Here is an 18370-nt window from a genome sequence, read left to right on the forward strand (position 1 = left end):
AGTATAATATCAGCAAATAATGATAGTTTTACTTTTTTTTCCAATTTGGATGTGTTTCATTTCTTCTAGTCTGGTTGCTGATGTCCACATAGACTTCCAGAACTATGTTGAATAAGAGTGGTGAAAGGGGAAAACCCTGTCTTGTTCTGATCTTAAGGGAATTGCTTTTTAATTTTGCCCATTGAGTATGATGTTGACTGTGAGTCTGTTATAGATGGCCTTTATCATGTTGAGGTATGTTCCCTATATTCTCACTTTGCTGAGAGTTTTGATCATAAATGGGTGCTGGATTTTATCAAATGCTTTTTCTGCATCTATTGATATTATAATGTGGTTTTCTCCTTTTTGTTTATGGGATGAATGACATTGATTGATTTGCAAATATTGTACCACCCTTGCCTCCACAGAATAAATCACACTTGATCATGATGTATGATTTTTTTCATATATTATTGGATCTGGTTTACTAATACTTTGTTGAGAATTTTAGCATCTAAATTCATCAGAGATATTAGTCTGTAGTTTTCTTTCTTTGTGTTGATTTTGCCTTGTTTTTGAATCAGAATTATGCTCGCCTCATAAAAGCAGCTTGTAAGTTTTTGCTCCACTTCAATTTTTGGAAAAAGCTTGAAAACAATAGGAGGTAGTTCTTTGAATGTTGGGTAGTATTTGCCTATGAAGCCATCTGGCCCAGGGCTTTTGTTTGTTGGGAGTTTTTTGATAACTGTTTTAATCTCATTTGTTGTAATTGGTTTATTTAGGTTTTCTGGTTCTTCCAGATTGCCTTTTTTTTTTTTTTTACAGAGGCTGAGATAGACAGGGACAGACAGACAGGAACGGAGAGAGATCAGAAGTATCAATCATCAGTTTCTCGATGCGCGTTGCGACTTCTTAGTTGTTCATTGATTGCTTTCTCACATGTGGCTTGACCACGGGCCTTCAGCAGACCGAGTAACCCCCTGCTGGGGCCAGCAACCTTGGGTCTAAGCTGGTGAGCTCTTTTCTCAAGCCAGAGGAGCCTGCGCTCAAGCTGGCGACCTCGTGGTCTCGAACCTGGGTCCTTCCGCATCCCAGTCCGACACTGTATCCACTGCGCCACCACCTGGTCAGGCCAGATTGATTTTTGAAAGATTATGTGTTTCAAAAAATTTGTACATTTCTCTTAGGTTGTCTAATTTTTTGGCATACACTTGTTCATAGTACTTTCTTACAACTCTTTGTATTTCTGCTGTGTCCATTGTTACTTTTCCACTCTCATTTCTAATTTTATTTATTTGAGTCCTCTTTTTTTTTTCTTGTTGAGTCTGGCTAAGGGTTCATTGATCTTGTTTACCTTTTCAAAGAACTAGCTCTTAGTTTCATTCATCTTCTGTATTTTTTTTTTACTCTGTTACTTATTTTTATTCTAATCTTTATTATTTCCTTCCTTCTACTTACTCTGGGCTTTACTTGCCATGTTTTTTCTAGTTCTTTTAGTTGCAGGGTTAAGAAGTTTATTTGAGCTTTTTCTAGCTCCTTAAAGGTATGCCTGTAATACTATGAACATTTTTCTCAGGACTGCTTTTGCTGTGTCCCACAGATTTTAAGTTGTATGCTCATTTTCATTTGTTTCAAGGGTATTTTTTATTTCTTTTGTGATCTCAGTGTTGAACCATTTGTTACTTAATAACATGTTGCTTAGTTTCAAATTGTTTGAGTGTTTTTCAGTTTTTCTATTATTGATTTCTAGTTTCATGCCATTTTGGTCAGAGAAGATGCTTGATATTATTTCAGTCTTTTTAAATTTGTTGTGACTCATTTTATGCCCTAATATGTGCTCTATCCTAGAGAATATACCGTGAGAACTTGAAAAGAATGTATATTTTGCTGCTTTAGGGTGAAAGGTTCTGAAGATATCTATTAAATCCAATTCATCTAGTGTGAACCTTAATTCTGCTGTTTGTTAATTTTCTTTCTTGAGGATTTATCTAATGATGTTAGTGGGATAGTGAAATCCCTACTATTATAGTATTGCTGTTGATCTCATCCTTTATGTTCATCAAAGTCTGCTTTATATATTTAGGTGCTGCTATATTAGGTGCATAGACATTTGTAATGGTTATCTCTTCCTGTTGGATGGATTGCTCCCTTTATCATTATGTAGTGATCTTCTTATCCCTTACTATGGTCTTTTTTTTTTTTTTGAGTCTCTTTTGTCACAGATAATTATTGCTACCTCAGTATTTTATTTATTTATTTTTATTTTCTTTGTTCATTTTAGAGAGGAGAGAGAGAGAAAGAGAGGAAGGGGGAGAAGCAGGAAGCATCATCTCCCATATGTGCTTTGACCAGACAAGTGCAGGGTTTTGAACTGGCGTCCTCAGTGTTTCAGGTTGATGCTTTATTCTGTGTGCCACCTCAGGTCAGGCTACTCCAGATTTTTTAATTTGTTTTCATTGGCAGGATATATTTTCTCATTCTTTTACTTTCGGTCTATGTGTATATTTGTTTTAGGTGGGCCTCTTTTAGACAGCATATGTACAGGTCCTGTTTTTTTATCCATTCAGTTACCCTGTGTCTTTAGATTGGAGCATTTAAGCCATTTACATTTAAGGTTATTGATACGTAGTTTATTGCCATTTTTTTCTTTAAATCTACATTCCTCTTTTACTAAGCCCCCCCCCCCCCCCGCTTTGTTCTGTCTATAGCACGCCTCTTCACATTTCTTGTAGGACTGGTTTGGTTTGATGAAATCCTTGAGATTTTTTTTTTTTGTCTGGAAAGCTTTGTATTTCTCCTTCAATTTTAAACAATAGCCTTGCTGGATAAAGAATTCATGGTTGTAGGTTCTTGATCTGTATACCACTGAATATTTTTTACCATTTCCTTCTGGCATTAAGTGTTTCTGTTGAAAAGTTGTATGTCATCCTTATAGGGTTTCTGTTGTAGGAGATTGACTGTTTTTCTCTTACAGCTTTTAGTATTCTTTATCTTTTAGCTTTGGTATTTTCATTATGATGTATCTTGGTTTGGATCTCTGGGTTCTTTTTTAATGGTTTTTTTCTGCTTTTTGAACCTTTGTGACTCTTTCCTACATCAATATAGTGAAATTTTCAGCTATAATTTCTTCAATCAGGTTCTCTATTTCTTGGTCTTTCTCTTCTTCAGGAACCCCCTTATGTGGATATTGTTTCTCTTCATGTTATCACAGAGCTCTCTTACATTTTTCTCAGACTTTTTGATCCTCTTTTATTTTTGCTGTTCTGCTTTTGTGGTTTCACTTATCTTGACTTTTAAGTTACTGATTTTATCATCTGCTTCATCCAGCCTGCTTTTAATTCCTTCTAGTGTAGTCTTCATTTCTGATATTGTGTTTGTCATTTCTGGTTCTTCTTTATGATTTCTGTGTACTTTTTGATTCTTACGGTTTCTTTAAGTGTTCATTAAGTCCATCCATTGTTGCTTTAAAATCCTTAAGCATCCTAACAATTATTATTTTATACTTTGCATACGTAACTTGATTACTTTCATGTCATCCAGATCTTTTTCTGGGGATTTGTCTTGTTGATTCATTTGACTTAAGTTTTTCTGTCTTTTTATTGTTTCTGTTTGTGGCTTGCAGGCTTGTTTCAGTTGTGGTCTCCTTACCTATTACAGCCACTCTGAAGTCTTGATTTGTTTTTTTCAGTTTACTTTACTCAGCAGTGGGCTTGTTTACTGATCTCAGCAGAGGGCTTATTTGAAATTGTATCCAGGAACACAATGAGTGTGACCTCTGGGAATCTGAAGGTGGGTTTTTGCCTGCTGCTCTCCAGGTCCTGGTGCATTCTCAGCTTCAGTAGGGGGAGGTGTATCTCAGATCTTTCTGGAGATCTGAGTTATTGCCCCTCCACCCACTTCCTGCTTTCAGCTCTTTCTTTTGTGCTGATTGGATCTGGAGAGCTTTCTTGAGGTGGCTCACCCAGAACTACTTTAGGCTTCTGTTGTGTGAAGGGATGAACCCCTCTGCACTGAATGAGTCAGCTTTTGAGGTCATTCAAGGCATTCCACTGCCAATCACCGTCTGTTTCTCTCTACATTCCTAGTGAAAGATTAGCCAGTCCTCTCAACCCTCCTTGCCCCTGGGGCTCCAGGTAAGTGGCTGTGATATTTCCTGCTCTCCTTTTAAGGAAGGCACTTCCCACACAGAGAACTTTGCTCTTCTCTCCTCTCAATGCTTTTTGTCTCTCCTCCAGTCCCTGGATTTCTAGGCTGGGTCTCCGGTTCTGAGACTGAGGGTTTCTGTCTCAGGGTCTCTCTCTTTAATGACAGCCCTCCTGGACTCTCATCCTCCCCTTGCTTCTGGAAGCAGGGGAGCCTCCACCATGCCCCGACACTCCCTACCAGGATCAGTGTGTAGTCTTTGCTTCTTGGTTTTTGAGACCTGTTTTTTTGGTCCAAAGTTGATTTTTCACAATGATTCTTCCTAAATTAATTTGTAATCGAGTTTCGTGGTGTGAGCTGTAAGTCTCTGCATCTGCCTATTTTGCTGCTGTAAAGCCAGTATCCACGGCCAGGGCCACCATCAGAGCAGCCCAGCCCTTGCAGGTTCGCATTGGATTCGGACAGTTGGTAAAGAAACAACGGAGCCACAAACTGGTGGGCCATAGTCTTTAATTCTGGCTTGCACCTGGCGGGCAAGTAAAAACGCACACTGAGCTCCAAAACCCACTCACATTCAGTGCTCACAAAGCCACTCACTTATCCGAGTTTCCTAGAATGAAAGATTTCTATCTCACCAGCCTTATTCTCCTCAGTTCCCCATCTCCTTCCTTCTCCAGCATCAAACTGCACAAACTGGCCTCTCACTCAATAGTCTGCCATCTTGGCTGCTTCTTCTGGCCACATGGCCTCTTTCCGCTGCTCTCAGCTCTGCTCCCTCTGCTCTCTCATCTAATGATAATCTCGGGAACCAAGAGTGCAAGCTCCTATTCTACCTCTATTTTATACTGTAGAAATCCAAACCTTTAATCCAATATACAAAATAGGGAAGTCTCTAATACAAAGTCACTTCTCTGAGGCATGATTGGATTGTACCACCCTACATCAAAAAGGGTAGGAATGGCTTAATCCCAAAATCAAGCCCCAGGCTACAAGGATTCTCAACACACATTAATATCACCTGGGCAACGGCCTCCACGTGGGCAGTGCTGTCTTTAACAAAGTGAGCATAATATATTTTATCTGCCCAACAGCTGCCATCTTGAAATCCCCTAGATTCTTTGATAAAAGGAAGAACAAATGAAAGAAGAAAGGTCTGGAAACTATTTCTGCCAATGGATCTTGTTTCCAATACAGGATTTGGGGACATTTTGCTAGAAGCTGCCTTGTTCCCCCCAAAATCAACCTCGGCCTCCTTTTCAACCCTGAGTAGCTCCTAAGTCTCCGAATCAGTGCCCTCACTGTAGGAGAGGGAAACATTGGGCGAATGAGTGTAAATCTGAATATAATGTCAAAGGACAGGTGATTCAGAGAGACCACGGTGGCAATAGTGGCGGTGGCTGGGTCAGGCCCTAACAGGTGGCAGCTGCAGCTGAGGGTCAGGTGATTCGGGGAGGTAGACAAAAAAGCCTTTCCTGCCTGCGTCAACTAAGTTTGCTGCTGGGCTAGAGATAAGATGGAGAGGTCTTGGCGTTGTCAGTTTGGGCTGCCAGTTGCAGCAGCTATTAGAATTTGAGAATGAATAGAAGACTTAGGTATTTGGAAAGTTGCAGTTTTTTTCTTGTTATTGTCTAATTTTATTTGATGTTTTAGCTACACTATCATATTGTCCCCTATTCTTTGTCTGAACATTGAGGTGGGAGACACCTGTTTGAATGTAGCTAAACAAAATTTTATGTGGCTGCTTCGAGGTTTTTCTGGAGAGAATAGTGTCTATCCTCATCCTTCTTCTGTCTCTCTCAGAAAAATGGCCTTACTAAAATCAAGCACGCATCTTTCTCACATGGTTCTCTGAAATCCCAGGTTTGTTTCTAATTTTACTGATTCGTCTGATTCTTGTTTGTGTTTAATCTTTGTTTAATGTTGTCTAAAATGTGATTCTTTAAGACCTGAATTAAGTTCTTGCATGCAAAAACTGGAAATGCCGGCTCTAATATTAAAAAAAAAAAAAGAATAAAATGTGGATTCTAAGACTTGCTAATTTCCCAAACAGCTGCAAACTGCAAGCTGCTCCAAGGTGCAAACTGCTGCAAACTGTCAAGAAGGGTGAATTTGATTAAAATTTTTTTTTGCAATGGGAAAATAAAGTCACACTGGATTTTTACAGCCTTAGTGTACTCCCTTGATTGCCTTTTAATTAATGGGGTAGAAATGTTTTGAAAAATATAGAAATCTTACTTGGAAAAGCATTTACTATATATCTTGTTAAAATTTAAATAAAGACAGGTATTTCCTTACAATCCTCAGGGTCAAGGTATTATAAAGTGTACCCAGCAAATGCTTAAAGTTTAATTGTAAAAAATATAAAAAGGAGAGCATATCCTGAAAGTCCTGCAAATTTACTTTATCATGCTTTTTATTTATTTTTTTTTAAAGAAATTATTTATTTATTTATTTATTTATTTATTTTTACAGAGACAGAGAGTGAGTCAGAGAGAGGGATAGAACAGGGACAGACAGACAGAAACGGAGAGAGATGAGAAGCATCAATCATTAGTTTTTCATTGCGCGTTGCAACACCTTAGTTGTTCATTGATTGCTTTCTCATATGTGCCTTGACTCAGGGGGCTACAGCAGACAGAGTAACCCCTCACTTGAGCCAGCAACCTTGGGTCCAAGCTGGTGAGCTTTGCTCAAACCAGATGAGTCCGCACTCAAGCTGGCGACCTCAGGGTCTTGAACCTGGGTCCTTCCGCATCCCAGTCCGACGCTCTATCCACTGCGCCACCTCCTGGTCTGGCTATCATGCTTTTTATTTTAAAACCATTTTTGAATGCTGTTGTACAGGGCCATTCAGCAACCAAAAGACTCTGGAATTCTACAAGGAGTGCCAAACCTATTTCTCCTGCAAACTCCTACCATCCTTCATTTGATCCAGCTAATAACGCTGTCCTGTCTTTCCCATAGCTCCAGATATACAAAGCAAGTTTATATAGGTGGAGGAGGGCCCTCAAACCCCACAGCGAGATCTTCTGATCATGACTTTTAAGTTCTTTTTTTTTTTCTTTTATTTATTAAATTTAATGCAGTGACATTGATAAATCAGGGTACATATGTTGAGAGAAAACATCTCTAGATTATTTTGACATTTGATTGTGCTGTATACCCCTCCCCCAAAGTTAAATTGTCTTCTGTCACCTTTTATCTGGTTTTCTTTGTGCCCCTCCCCTGCCCCAACCCCTCTCTTCTTCTTCACCCCATCCCCTCTCCCCCCACCCCCCACCCCTGTTGCCATCACATTCTTGTTCATGTCTCTGAGTCTCATTTTTATGTCCCTTCTATGTATGGATTCATATAGTTCTTAGTTTTTTTTCTGATTTACTTATTTCACTCCGTATAATGTTATCAAGGTCCATCCATATTATTGTAAATGATCTGATGTCATCATTTCTTCTTTTTTGCATTTTTTTCTTTTGCATTTTTCTGAAGCTGGAAACAGAGACAGTCAGACAGAATCCCGCATGCGCCTGACCGGGATCCACCCGGCACGCCCACCATGGGGCAACACTCTGCCCACCAGGGGGCGATGCTCTGCCCATCCTGGGCGTCGCCATGTTGCGACCAGAGCCACTCTAGCACCTGAGGCAGAGGCCACAGAGCCATCCCCAGCGCCCAGGCCATTTTTACTCCAATGGAGCCTTGGCTGCGGGAGGGGAAGAGAGAGACAGAGAGGAAGGTGCGGCGGAGGGGTGGAGAAGCAAATGGGCGCTTCTCCTGTGTGCCCTGGCCAGGAATCGAACCCAGGTCCTCCGCACGCTAGGCCGATGCTCTACCGCTGAGCCAACTGGCCAGGGCCTGATGTCATCATTTCTTATGGCTGAGTAGTACTCCATAGTATATATGTACCAAAGCTTTTTAATCCACTTGTCCTCTGACGGACACTTGGGTTGTTTCCAGATCTTCGTTATTGTGAACAATGCTGCCACAAACATGGGGGTGCATTTCTCCTTTTCGAGCTGTTCTATGGTGTCCTTGGGGTATATTCCTAAAAGTGGGATAGCTGGGTCAAAAGGCAGTTCGATTTTCAGTTTTTTGAGGAATCTCCATACTGTTTTCCACAGAGGCTGTACCAGTCTGCATTCCCACCAGCAGTGCAGGAGGGTTCCCTTTTCTCCACATCCTCGCCAGCACTTATTCTGTGTTGTTTTGTTGATGAGCGCCATTCTGACTGGTGTGAGGTGATATCTCATTGTGGTTTTAATTTGCATTTCTCTAATGATTAGTGATGTTGAACATTTTTTCATATGCCTGTTGGCCATCTGTATTTCCTCTTTGGAGAAGTGTCTATTCATCTTTTTTGCCCATTTTTGGATTGGATTGTTTGTCTTCCTGGTGTTGAGATTTACAGATTCTTTATAAATTTTGGTTATTAACCCCTTATCAGAGGTATTGTCAAATATGTTCTCCCATTGTGTAGTTTGTCTTTTTATTCTTTTCTTGTTGTCTTTAGCTGTGCAAAAGCTTTTTAGTTTGATATAGTCCCATTTGTTTATCCTGTCTTTTATTTCACTTCCCCATGAAGATAAATCAGCAAATATATTGCTCCGAGAGATGTCGGAGAGCTTACTGCCTATGTTTTCTTCTAAGATGCTTATGGTTTCACGGCCAACATTTAAGTCTTTTATCCATTTTGAGTTTATTTTTGTGAGTGGTGTAAGGTGGTGATCTAGTTTCATTTTTTTGCAGGTAGCTGTCCAATTTTCCCAACACCATTTGTTAAAGAGGCTGTCATTACTCCATTGTATTTCCTTGCCTCCCTTGTCAAATATCAGTTGTCCATAGAATTGTGGGTTTATTTCTGGGTTCTCTGTTCTGTTCCATTGATCTATATGCCTGTTCTTATGCCAGTACCAGGCTGTTTTGAGTACAATGGCCTTGTAGTATAACTTGATATCAGGAAGTGTGATACCTCCCACTTTATTCTTCTTTTTTAAGATTGCTGAGGCTATTCGTGTTCTCTTTTGGTTCCATATAAATTTTTGGAATATGTGTTCTATATCTTTGAAGTATGTCATTGGTATTTTAATTGGTATTGCATTGAATTTATAAATTGCTTTGGGTAATATAGACATTTTAATGATGTTTATTCTTCCTAACCAGGTTCACGGTATATGCTTCCACTTGTTTGTATCTTCCTTGATTTCTTTCATCAATGCTTTGTAATTTTCCGAGTGTAAGTCTTTAGTCTCCTTGGTAAAGTTTATTCCTAGGTACTTTATTTTTTTGGTTGTAATTGTGAAGGGGATTGTTTCCTTATTGATTTTATATCCTGCCACTTTGCTGAATTCATTTATCAGGTCCAGTAGCTTTTTGACTGAGACTTTAGGGTTTTCTATATACAATATCATATTATCTGCAAGTAATGATAGTTTTACTTCTTCTTTTCCCACTTGAATTCCTTTTATTTCTTCTTCTTGTCTGATAGCTGTGGCTAGGACTCCAGGACCATGTTAAATAAGAGTGGTGAAAGGGGGCACCCCTGCCTTGTTCCTGATCTTAAGGGTATTGCTTTTAATTTTTGCCCATTTAGTGTGATGTTGGCTTTTGGTTTCTCATAGATGGCTTTTATCATGTTGAGGTATGTTCCCTGTATTCCCACTTTGCTGAGAGTTTTGATCATGAATGGGTGCTGGATTTTATCAAATGCTTTTTCTGCATCTATTGAAATTATCATATGGTTTTTCTCCTTTTTGTTTATATGATGAATCACATTGATTGATTTACAAATATTGTACCATCCTTGCCTCCCCAGAATAAATCACACTTGATCATGGTGTATGATTTTTTCCATATATTGTTGGATCCCGTTTGCTAATATTTTGTTGAAGATTTTAGCATCTATATTCATCAGAGATATTGGCCTATAATTTTCTTTCTTTGTGTTGTCTTTGCCTGGTTTTGGAATCAGAATTATGCTCGCCTCATAAAAGGAGCTTGGAAGTCTTCCTTCCTCTTGAATTTTTTGAAATAGTTTGAGAAGGATAGGAGTTAGTTCTTCTTTGAATATTTGGTAGAATTCCGTTGTGAAGCCATTGGGCCCCGGACTTTTCTTTGTTGGGAGTTTTTTGATAACTGTTTCGATCTCATTTGTTGTAATTGGTCTGTTTAGGTTTTCTGATTCTTCCAGATTGATTTTTGGAAGATTGTATGTTTCAAGGAATTTGTCCATTTCATCTAGGTTGTCTAGTTTTTTGGCATACCGTTCTTCATAGTATTTTCTTACAATATTTTGTATTTCTGTTGTGTCAGTTGTTATTTCTCCTCTCTCATTTCTAATTTTATTTATTTGAGTCCTCTCTTTTTCTTGGTGAGTCTAGTTAAAGGTTCATCAATCTTGTTTACCTTTCCAAAGAACCAGCTCCTAGTTTCATTGATCTTCTGTATTGTTTCTTTAGCCTCTATGTCATTTATTTCTGCTCTGATATTTATTATTTCCTTCCTTCTACTACATTTGGGCTTTACTTGCTGTTCTTTTTCTAGTTCTTATAGATGCAGGGTTAAGTTGTTTATTTGAGCTTTTTCTAGCTTCTGAAAGTGTGCCTGTAGTGCTATGAACTTCCCTCTCAGCACTGCTTTCGCTGTGTCCCATAAATTTTGAGTTGTTGTATGCTCGTTGTCATTCGTTTCTAGGAATTTTTTTATTTCTTCTTTGATGTCATTCTTAATCCATTCATTATTTAAAAACCTGCTATTTAGTTTCCATGTGTTTGAGAATTTTTGAGCTTTTCTGTTGTGATTCATTTCTAGTTCCATGCCGTTTTGATCGGAGAAAGTGCTTGATACGATTTCAGTCTTCTTAAATTTGTTGAAAGCACTTTTGTGCCCTAACATGTGGTCTATCCTAGAGAATGTACCATGAGCACTTGAAAAGAATGTATATTGTGCTGCTTTAGGGTGAAAGGTTCTGAAGATATCTATTAAATCGAGTTGATCTAGTGTTTTTGACCTGCTCCGTTTCCGACCTGGGCCGGTTCACCCCTCCTTAGGCAACCTGGTGGTCCCCCGCTCCCGGGAGGTCACCATATTGATGCCGAACTTAGTGCGACACCTGATCGGCATAGCGCACTACAGCCCAGAACTCCTGGGCTCAAGCGATCCTCCTGCCTCAGCCTCCCGAGTAGCTAGGACTACAGGCGTGCGCCACCACGCCCGGCTATCTAGTGTTTTCAATAAATCTGCTGTTTCTTTGTTAATTTTCTTTCTTGAGGATCTATCTAGTGATGTTACTGGGATATTGAAATCCCCTACTATTATAGTATTGATCTCGCCCTTTAAATCCATCAAAGTCTGCTTTATATATTTAGGTGCTCCTATATTAGGTGCATAGATATTTATAATAGTTATATCTTCCTGTTGGATTACTCCCCTTATCATTATGTAGTGGCCTTCTTTATCTCTTACTATATCCTTTGTTTTAAAGTCCAATTTGTCTGATATAAGTATTGCTACCCCAGCTTTTTTTTCATTTCCGTTTGCATGAAACGTTTTTTTTCATACTTTTACCTTCAGTCTATGTGTGTCTTTTGTTCTAAGGTGTGTCTCTTGTAAACAACATCTGTATGGGTCCAGTTTTCTTATCCACGCAGCTACCCTATGTCTTTTGATTGGATCATTTAATCCATTTACATTTAAGGTTATTATTGATATGTAGTTGTTTATTGCCATTTTCTTCTTTAAAGGTGTATTCCTTTTTTTGCTGTATTCTTTTCCCACTTTGATCTGTTTACAACAGGTCCCTTAACATTTCCTGCAGCATTGGTTTGGTTGTAATGAATTCCTTGAGTTGTTTTTTGTCTGGGAAGCTTTTTATTTCTCCTTCGATTTTAAACGATAGCCTTGCTGGATAACGTAGTCTTGGTTGTAGGTTCTTGTTCTGCATTACTTTGAATATTTCTTGCCATTCCCTTCTGGCCTCAAGTGTTTCTGTTGAGAAGTCAGATGTCATCCTTATGGGGGCTCCTTTGTAGGTGATAACTTTTTTTTCTCTTGCAGGTTTTAATATTTTCTCTTTATTGCTTAGCTTTGGTATTTTAATTATGATGTGTCTTGGTGTAGGTTTTTTTGGGTTTCTCTTTAATGGAGTCCTCTGTGCTTCTTGGATTTGTGAGTTTCTCTTGCATTAATTTAGGGAAGTTTTCAGCTATGATATGATTAAACAAAGTCTCTATCCCTTGTTCTTTTTCTTCTTCTTCAGGAACTCCTATGATGCGGATGTTATTTCTCTTCATGTTGTCACAGAGCTCTCTAAGAGTTTCCTCTGACTTTTTGAGTCTCTTTTCTCTTTTCTTCTCTGCTTTCATGCCTTCATTCTAGTTGTCCTCTAACTCGCTGATTCGATCCTCTGCTCTATCTATCCTGTTTTTAATTCCTTCCATTGTGGTCTTTATTTCTGATATTGTATTTGTCATCTCCAACTGATTCTTTTTTATACTTGCTATTTCTTTATTTAGGTTTTCATACTGACCGTCCATTGTTGTTCTAAGATCCCTAAGCATCCTTACAATCATTATTTTGAACTCCGCATCTGGAAGTTTGATTATTTCCATATCACTCAGTTCATCTCTCGAAGGTGTCTCTTGTGGTTTCATTTGGATTGCACTTTTTTGTCTTCTCATTCTCTTTTTTGGGTGTTTTATTTATAGAGTTGGTTGAGTCTAGGCTTGGTGTTGTCTGCCTCCAGTTTCCAGTTGTGTTATTTCTAGGTCTTCTTGGGTTGGTATCAGCTGTTATCTGTAATCCATTTTCCGATTTGGGCAGCTTTGAAGTCTTGATTTGTTTGTTTTCTTAACAGGTGATTGTCTTGTTTACTGATCTCAGCAGGGGGCTTCCTTGAAACTGTATCCAGGAATGCGATGGGTGTAACCTGAGACTCTCAAGGCCTCTTTAGCCAGCTAATCTCAGTGGGTGCAGGGTGTTTTCTCAGCTTCAGTAGGGGGAGGTGTATCTCAGATCTCCATGGAGACCTGAGTTACTGCCCCTCCTCCCCACTTCTTGTTTTCAGCTGTGTCTTGTTGCGCTGATTGGAGCTAGACAGATGTCCGGAGATCTCTGATCCGGAAGCACTTCAGCTCTGTTTTGTGAAAGGTTCAGTCCCTCCCCCAGCTATGGCCGCCTCCAGCACGGATGAGTCAGCCCTTTTAGCTTGTCTCTTGCATTCCTTAGCCCCTCACAGTCTGTCCCTCTCTCCTTCCTATCCGCTTGGGAGATAAACTGGTCTTTTCAACACACCTCGCTCTGTAGTCGCCAGGCAAGTGGCTGTGAGCAGTAGTTTCTGCTCCCCTCCCTCCGAGATCCTCTCTGGGCTCTCAGCTCCACCACCCCCTCCGTTCCGGCAAGCAGAGGAGGTTCAGGGGCTCCCTACCAGGACTCGTGTGGTTTCTTCTTTGTTCCTTGGTTTTTGAGAGCCGTTCTTGCAGTTCAGAGTTGGTTTCTCATGCTGATTTTTCCTAAATTGATTTGTATTCCAGTTTGGTGGTGAGAGCTGGGCGTCTGTGCATCCGCCTACTCCGCTGCCATCTTTTTCTCCCGACTTTTAAGTTCTATAATGACCAAGAGGAACAGGAAAAGGAAGACAGAGCCCAAAGAGATCAGGCAAAATACCAGCTCTTGGAATACACCCCTAAAGGCTCCAACGCCCCTGTGGACCCTCATAAGCCTCCATCAGGGCCGCCTTGCTTCATTAGTGGAAAGGAAGGTCATGTGGGTTAAAGCCTGGCTTCTCAGCCTCCGCCAGGGCCATGCCCTTGCTGTGAAAAAAAGGGACACAGGAAGGTAGGCTGTCCCCTCACTCCTCCAAGGGAGGGTTCAGTCTCTTCCAGCCTATTCCAGCCACCTGTGTCCTAAACTTGCCCAGCCTGCTGAGACTTGCCACTGAAGACTAAAGGTCCCCAGGGCCATTAGCCCCTTCTCACATCACCTCGGACGAGCCTAGGATAATTTTGCAAGTAGCAGGTAAGGCAATCTCAGTTCTTATAGACATGAGACATGAAGGCCACTTACTCTGCCTTTCCTGATTAATCGGGTTGTGCCCATGCCTCAAAGATCTCTATTATGGGTGTTGATGGCATTATTTTTCTCTCCCCATTTGCTATGGATCCACTGCCTTGTTTAATACATAGTGTCTCCTCCTGCCTCAATGCCCCATGGGGCTGGGATATTCTCCTAATTTAGATCACCTCCCTCTCTCTCTCTTTCTCCTTTTGTCTCTTTTTTTTTTTTTTTTTTTTGCCCACTTCTGTTACAAATTTACCTCTGTCCCCCAGCATAGTGTATCCCAAGGTTCTCCTCACCACCACATGGCTGGAAAGTTCCAGGGAAGGGCCCGTTGGGTTTATCTCTCCATGTTAAAGGAAACAGAAGCCACATTTAAATACATGCTGCAGATAGCCCTTTAAATCTACCTGAATCATTGCCAACTAGAAGCAGTGGTCACTGGGGCTTGGATTCTAGCTGTAGAGTGTGGAATGTGACCACAGTTCCAGTGCGTTGCAGACTTTTCCTGAATGTATGTGACTTTTGCTCCTTGGGACAGTTCTCAGACTGAAGTGGGGTTGGGTTATATTTATAAATAATGTGGATCAGTGATGGTGTCAACATATACCTGGTAAAATTACAGTAACATATTAAGGACATACAAAACTACAAAGATTTTATTTTAGATCTTGCTGTATTAGCTAAGACAATGCTTGATAATCTAATAGGCATAATTCACTTCATTGTATTGAGACACTTGTTTTATTATCGGTTAGTAATGGCTATTTTAACTTTGTTGTTTATTTTATATTTTTCCAGTTTTCCTCTGAATCGGAACATGAAAATCAGATGAGTATAAATCCAAATACATGAATCAAAGTTTAAAAAAATATAAAAGGGTGATATATCTGGGACCAAAAAATCAACAGGGTTTTGCAGTTAGATTTTGAGGGAACAGAGGTGCTGGGAACTGGCTTCTCCCCAACTCCCCATCTTGCTTACAAAAATGCTAAGCCTTCCCACACCTCCATGTGATGCTTGGCTTCCTCCCACCCCCATATTCTCCAGAAAAGACTGCAAGCAAATTTCCTCTTTATGTAAAGTTAGGGTGTTAAGTATTGGTGGGGGTTTTTTGCAATCAGTGTAATTCTAAGGTTGCCTTGGAAACTATAATCAGAAAAGTCATTGATTTGCTAATGGCCCACTTTGCCCTGTAAATAAAGGAAAATGCAGTTTCTTGAGGCAAACATGTTTTTCTGCTAGGGTGGTGTTTCTGCCAGCAGTATTTACAGAGCACTCCCGAACCCATCTTTTAATTCTTTAAGTCTATTTTCTTTAACTCTGCATTGTTCTTGCACGGCACCTGAATATACTCATCACATGGATCTGCAACAATTCACCCGGCACCTTCCGTCTAGGGCTGATGCTTCAACAACATGAGCTGTTTTTAGCTCCTGAGGCTGATATACTCAGACCAACCAAGCTACCTCAGTACTATGGCTGATATACGAATGAACTGAACCAAAGGCTAAATTGAGCCACATGCTGCAAAAGCGTAATTGAGAGAGCAGGGGGAGAGGATGGCGCAGAGAAGAAAATAGTCATTACTCTTGTAGCCCTGACCAGGAATCAAACCTAGGATGTCCCTATACCTGGTCGATGCTCTACTGAGCCAACCACTCAGGTCCTCTTTGATATTTTTGTTCAGGTTTTTGAACATAAATAAATACAAGTGTTCTTCTGAATTCCACTTATTAGTGAGACTACTTCATTAAAATAATTTTTTTTCCTGACCTGTGGTGGCACAGTGGATAAAGCAATGACCTAGAATGGTGACATCACTGGTTCAAAACCCTAGGCTTACCCGGTGAAGGCACATATGTGTGTTGATGCTTCCTGATCATCCCACCTTCTCTCTCTCTGCCCTTTCTATAAATGAACAAAATCTTTTAAAGAATAAATTTTTAGACAAACTTTTAATAAATTAAAATGAACAGTGTGCATTTAAGAATCTGCCATTCCTCATCAGTTGCCTCAGTGATAGAGTGTCAGCCTGGTGTGTAGATGTCCCAGGTTCAATTTCCTTCAGGGCACACAGGAGAAAAGCCTATCTGATTATCTCCCCACTCCCCTCTCAGTTGCTTCTCTCTCTCTCTCTCTCTCTCTCTCTCTCCATTTTGGAGCCATCGCTCCATTGGGTTGAGTTGGCCTTGGGCGCAGAGGATGGCTCTATGGCATCCACCTAAGGTGCTGAGAAATGCTTGGTTGATGAGCAAGAGAGTAATGCCCCAGATGGGCAGAGCATTCCACCCTAGTGGTTTTCTGGGTATTTTCTGCTCAGGGTGCATGCAGGAGACTGTCTCTGCCTCCTCTCCTTTCAGTAAATAGAACAAAAAAAAATGAGCCTATTTTCCAAACTGATGTAGTCTTTGTATTGTCTATGTCAAATAAAAATTTCTTTTTCTGTCCTTATCACTATTTTAGGAATTCTACAGCTGTGTTCTTTTATCAATCACTTCACTGTGCTAAATAGTAAATTTCTCGTAACAATGTTGACCACTTTTGATACATTCACTTGCCATCTGATTATCTTTGAAAGTATCTGTTCAAGATCCTTTCATGTTTTTAAAATTGTGGACTTTTAGAAATTTTATGATGTGGATACCAGTCTTCCCTCCACACTTTCCACAGAGATAAAGAAGGAGGAATAGACAAGAACAGATAGAAAGGGAGAGAGATGAGAAGCATCAATTCTTCCATGTGGCATCTTCGTTGTTCATTGATTGCTTTCTCATATGTGCCTTCACTGGCGGGCTACAGCACAGTGAGTGACCCTTTGCTCAAGCCAGAGCTAGCTTGCCCTCAAGCCTGTGACCTTCATCTTCAAGCCAGTGTCTTTTGGCTTAAGCCAACAACCCCACACTCAAGACTGGTGAGTCAGCACTCAATTCAACTACCTCAGGAACTTGAACCTGAGTTCTCTGCATCCCAGTCCAATTCAAGTTCCACTGCCCCACCGCCTGGCCAGGCTGAATACCAGTGTTTAAACAGATAAAACTTGTGAGGTATGTGTTGAGATTCCTTGTACGTATTAATATTTACTTACTCATGCATGCCAATGGTCCTCTAAGTGTTCCAACATCATTTGTTGGAAAGAATATGCGTTCACAGTCAAAGCCTTTGTTTCTTTCTCAAACAGTTGAGTGTATTTGATTTGTGCAGGTCTTTTAGAGGGATCTCTATTATGTTCCATTTATCTGTATTATGCTTTCCCAATATTGCCAATACATATACTACATGTAAGTTTTAAAATCTTTTGATGTAAACCTTGTAGGCTGGTTCTTTTCAGTTAGAATTTGTTCTTCCTATATTAAGTGTAGAAACCCAGCAAATATTATCTTTACCAAAATATCGATGGTAAGAGATTTTATATTGTCTACCCCTAATTAGTGGTGTGATAAGAGACTTCAATTTCGAGGTGTCTGTTCTAAAAATTATTGCCAGTATTTAACAAGAGGAACTTAGTACAACCCAAAAGATGGATTAAGATGCAAAATAACTCATCATTACTTCTTAAATTAATTGATGATATAAATGAGAAAAATACATCAGAGAAATGGTCACAGAACAGAGAAAATCGAGAAAACATGATGTCTTAAACTGATATTGTATTGTGGGTTGAGTACTACAACTTGGGAAAAAACAGTGGAAAATTTTGTGAACTTAGAGATTTCTCAGTTTGACAAATGTACCATAGTTATATAAAGTGTTCACATGATAGGAACTTGAAGTATCCTGCTTGAGAGCAGACTCCTCTGGCTGTGCACACTCTCAGCAGCTTGAGTGTGGATGGCCTGCTTTGCATGGAATTATACACATGACCCCATGGTCGCTAACTTGAACCCAACGTCACTGGCATGTGCAAGGTTTCACTAGCTCCACTGAAGGCTTCCCCACCCATCAAGGTCTGTATAAGAAAGCAATCAATGAACAACCTAAGCCACCCAATCTCTCCCTTCCTCTGTCTCTTTTGTCAATTAAGAAAAAAGCTGAAAAGAAACAATTGTGATCTAATATTATTTTCCTTCTCATAAAAAAATTTCTGTATTATAACATTTATGTATATCTACATGTAATTAATAGTAAGTGGGTATAGAAAAATTATGGGTGAACTAGTAGGATGATAACTCAAGTTACAAAAAAACTATGCATTAAAAAA

At 39.8% G+C, this 18370-nt stretch overlaps 1 protein-coding gene across 1 annotated transcript in view; it reads left to right on the forward strand.

The window, feature by feature from the left end:
• Positions 1 to 18370, forward strand: part of LOC136330152 (zinc finger protein 432-like) — a 130361-nt gene that overhangs the window by 14992 nt on the left and 96999 nt on the right.

The sequence above is a fragment of the Saccopteryx bilineata genome, chromosome 3 (assembly GCF_036850765.1).
Source record: "Saccopteryx bilineata isolate mSacBil1 chromosome 3, mSacBil1_pri_phased_curated, whole genome shotgun sequence".
Taxonomy (NCBI): Eukaryota; Metazoa; Chordata; class Mammalia; order Chiroptera; family Emballonuridae; genus Saccopteryx; species Saccopteryx bilineata.